This window comes from Solanum verrucosum, unplaced genomic scaffold, assembly GCF_900185275.1.
Source record: "Solanum verrucosum unplaced genomic scaffold, falcon-dt-bn FXZP01000112.1, whole genome shotgun sequence".
In the NCBI taxonomy this organism is placed as follows: domain Eukaryota; kingdom Viridiplantae; phylum Streptophyta; class Magnoliopsida; order Solanales; family Solanaceae; genus Solanum; species Solanum verrucosum.
This window is the reverse complement of record NW_026020441.1, coordinates 3492727-3497574: the sequence shown is the minus strand read 5'-3', so window position 1 is coordinate 3497574 and position 4848 is coordinate 3492727. Positions and strand designations below refer to the sequence as shown.

General features: G+C 31.3%; 1 pseudogene; it reads right to left on the bottom strand.

The window, feature by feature from the left end:
- Positions 1-2206: 2206 nt before the first annotated feature.
- LOC125808499 (uncharacterized) lies at positions 2207-4009 on the bottom strand (annotated as a pseudogene).
- Positions 4010-4848: the final 839 nt, after the last annotated feature.

The window sequence follows — 4848 nt, the reverse complement described above, 5'->3', positions numbered from 1 at the left end:
AGTTGGATAAAGAATAACTATGAATATAGTTAGGGCCTGTTTGGAAGGACACCCTGGTAATTGAATTTGGTGTAATTGATGTAATTACATTGTCTTGTCCTGTTTGAAAGGACAGGTAATTACTTGGTCAGCAGGTAATTGGTGTAATTGGCAGGGGGTAATTACACTCTACAATTCACAAGCAGAGGCTGTGAATTGCTGGTAATTACATGGTGTAATTATCACCTGATTACTTTTTATTTTTTATTTTTTTGTTTTAATTCTAAAAATTTGCAAAATTTTATTTTTTATTTTTTATTATTATATTTCATTTCTTCTTATTCTCAACCATACTTTACGTGATTCTATGTAATTTTCTTGTATTATCTATTTCTTTATGCCATGCTTATTTTCTCATTAGCATAATTTTATTAGTATTCTAATTTTTAAATTAAAATAAAATTTATTGTTAAGTAAGGTTATAGACTTAAGTTTTCTTTATTAAGAAAAATAAAAATAAATCATATTTATTGCTATGTTGAAATTTGTTATAAGAGTATTATGTTAAATTTTTTGTTTTGAATTTATAACCTATGTTATATTTTCAGTTTCATTTGTTTTAGTAATATTGAATTTACATTGCACGTGATTTTTAATTAGACTTGATAGATTATATTTTTGTCAAACATTTAATAATTTATGACATTTTATTTATATATTATTCTTTTTATCAAACATGCATTTCACGATATTCGTAGAAACTTCATACTTTTAGTTGTTACGATCAATTCAATTGAAATATATTAATTTGAAAAAATATAAATCAATTATTTTTTCATAATATTAGTTACAGAAAATATGTTTATTAATTAATATATTTTCAAAAAAGAATATATATCTTAAATATTTAATTTAATGTCATTTATAAAATTTCTTATTTGTCTAGTATAAATTTTAAATAATTAATTTTTATTTTTTAAAATTTATTATAATTTTATGATTGCAATTGTGCATCCAAACAGAACATGTGTAATTACACTGTGACATCCAAACAAGACATGTGTAATTACAGTGTAATTACACTGTGGCAACCAAACATGTCAGTGTAATTACTAGACAGTGTAATTACTAGGCTGGTAATTACTATCCTAGTAATTACACCAATTCCAATTAACAAGTGGCTTTCCAAACAGACCCTTAGTAATTTTTTTTCAAAAAAAAAAAGATATGTTATGAATTTAAATTTTATAATTGAAATATTTTGAAAATGACATAATCAAGTTATTCCAAAATTCCATAATAATGTTATATAAATAAAATAAAATAGAAATCTTAGTTGCTCACTAGTTTGTTATCTAAATTTCATTTTGTTAGCACTACTAAAAAAATTGTTAAAAAAGACCTAAAAAAGAGACCTCATGAGAATGAGAACTCTTTTCCAAAACAAGAGACCAAAAAGAGACCTCAACGGTAGATCACTATAATGTAGGTGGCTTTTTCGTAGAGACCTCATGAAGTCGCAAAATAGAGACCACATGAAGTCTCCAATTTTTTTCCCCAAAATTTCTAAAAAGGGACCACATGTGGTAGCTAATTTATTATTATTATTATTATTATTTTTTTAATAAAAGAGGCCGCATGAGGTCACTATTTTATTATTTATTTTTATTTTATATTTACAGATAGAGACTTCATGAGGTCTCTATACTACTTATTTACATTCCTAAATAGAGAACTCATGAGGTCTCTTTTATTAAAACACAAAAATAAATAAGCGACCTCCCTGTCACATTATTTGAAAATAAAATTGTTGAAAGGAGACCTGTGAGGTCTCTTTACTGAAAAATTAAAATGCAGAAAAGAGGCCTCATGAGGTCTCCCCTTAGCAATTTCTGAAAAATAAAATGCAGTAAAGTGACCTGATGAGGTCTCTTTTCTAGAAAAAAAATTGGCAGCTTATTACTGTTTTTGTAGCTGCCTACCTGTCATTGTAATTCAATATATATTTTAATTAGACAAATCAAGCTCAAAGAGCTGCCAACAATCGATCAATACAACAAAATACATTGACTAAATATTATGTTATAACTTAAAGTAATTCAAATTCGAAAGAATAAAACATAAAAGTCAAAGTTATATAATAGGATTTCAAAGATATCTAACATTAACTAAACACATAATAAGTCTCCTAAAACAGCCTTAAAGTAACAACTTTAGACTATATCTAATACAACTCTAATCTTCAATAATGCGGCAGTGAGTTTTCCACATCTTCCTTGTCATCTTCCTCACTACTAGACTCCTCGATCAAATCTCTTTGTTGACCATATGCTGGAGGTTGAGATTGAGAGGGTCGAGGACAGAAAGGGACATCACTAGGACAAGGGGGAATCCCTCCCGAAGCAAGTAATGCATCAAATTGAGCCTTAAGACCCGCAAAATCTATGTCCCTCATCTTTTCCCTAACCTGCGAGGCTTCAACTTGAATAGATAGCTTAGCTATCGTCTGCTTCAAATCCAGATTAGTCTTCCTCAATTCATCATCATGGGAACTACATAGGCCTTCTAGCTCAGAATGATATTCACGAAAGGCCCGTTGCGGCATGCCATAAGCATATCCATATCTACTCGGACCACCAACCAAGTCTAGCCAAATTCTCTCAGCCTGCTCTTGGCTAAGTGACATGCCTTGGTTATCTTCTGGTAGAGTCTGGCGGAAATCCTCCAAGGCTTGAAGATATTGATTCTGAATTGAACGGTAAGAATGTTAGAATATAAATTTAGAAAATAAAGTAATTATTATTTCAAATTAGAGGCTTACATAGGTTAGTTGAGCTCGTGTCTCAACCCAAATGTCTGGATCTCCAGGATTTTTCTTCTTCCTTGTGTGTAGCCTTGAATGCTTCAGCCTGAGTTACAGACCTCCCTAGTTCCTTTTCCTACAAATGAAACTAATTAAGTTATAATCAATAGTAATTGAATATTAATACCTACAACGTATATGAATTAAGAAAAATGACAAGTTTTTGGCTAAAAATATCATTGAACTATATTCTAAACTTAAAGTACATCCTTTTACTGTCACGGTTAATAGATAACATACTTCAAATATATAAACATTAAAAAATTCTATCCATTATTTAAGACAGTTAAAAATCTAATAGAGCGGGTGAAATTCACTAAAAAAATCTTCAGATTTGAACACTTAATTGACACCCACATTCTCTCATTTCTCTGAAAAATTAATTTTAACTTTCATTAGTTAAAGTGTGCTTCATTTTCCATACCCACCATCCTAGCAGAAGATGTGGGGGAGCATCACTCTATTGTTACTATAGTTAAAAAGAGGGTCCTTTAATTGAACCTCCACCTGAACCAACAATTCTTCTTGAAGCTCAACATGTGTCACTTACTCATGTTGAGAAAGAAGCTACAAAACTTGACAAATTTAAACTCGTTGAAATGAAAATGATTCCTCCATCTTTGATTTCATTTTAATAAGAAAGCAATAAAGTTTCAGATCTATATGATTACGAGGAAAAGGCACTTGAAGAACTTAAATTTATTGTTCAAGAAGCTATTAAAAATCAGTCCTTTACTATTGGAACAACAACAACAACAGATTTGCCTCAGAAAATATCCATCTGGGGAGTGACACTAATGAAAGATTTATATGAGTGATGTCATTTTGTTCAAGTTTATTAGAGCTGGAGATTTTAAGGTTGAGGAGTAATTTGCTATTTTAAAGAAAGACGAAGTGTTCAGATTTAGAAAATATCGATATTGTAGCTACTAGTTAGCCAATTTAAGAAGGAAGAAGATTGACTATGACACATACTAGTTTTCTCCTCACATTTCCTTGACTTTGTGCCCCGCTTGTGTGTAGAGAACCACCTTTAGTAGATGATTTGGCCTTCTTGCCGATCTCGCTCATCTGCTTGAACCTTGCATCTGTCTCCCAATGTTCAACTAACTTTTCCCAATCCTCAGATAGAATCCATCGAGGCTTCTTATCTTTTTTTACGAGCTTTCAGAAACAAACTGGCAAGTAGACGCCCAACTTTCTTGTGAAAGTTGGCACAAATTTGAGTCTCATGTTCCGGACACCAAGCACACTTTTTCTGCAATTACAAGATACATTGTTTTTTTATTAATAAATATTATTGAAGACAAGTATTTAAATAGAGTTAAAGCAATAAATTTTAATATACCCTAAACTCCAAAAAAATTTGTCTCCTGAGATCAGTTGGCATCTTGCCCCAACTCGAAAATGAACCTCTATAAAGATCTTTGATGGTCCGAGAAATGATTCTCACAGCATCATCTGGATTAAAATTGTAATAAAAGTTTAGACACGTATAGGTTAAAACTAAGACAATTAAGAGATAATCATAAACTAAAATTATTTCATAAGAAAATATAGCATACGTATAGCCGTCAGGCTCGATGACAAGTCTGTTGTATATATCCCTCACGCCAACTTGTGTATGGACCTGATCATGTGTGGCTGATTGATTTGTGATAGGAGTGTCAGGACTGATGCCTCGAATGTGAAGACTAGACATCCTAAGATTTGAAATAGATGTTAATGAAAGTTGTGAGTCTGTAGGGGTGTGATTAACTGTGCGAGAGACACTAGATGTCGGTCACTGAGACTCAGGAGGCAAATGAGTGTATACATGTGGGGTAACATATCTGATATACGCTCAAATTACACCTCCTTTCAGAAGCATAAGCGATCGTTATCAAGTAAAGAACCCAACTTGTAGGTTGAGATCGATCCCACGAGGAAAATGGGTTAGACTTTACTTTTAACCAACAATTATATTCAATTAGTCAAATTATTTCCAGAAACAGGTAATAAAAGGG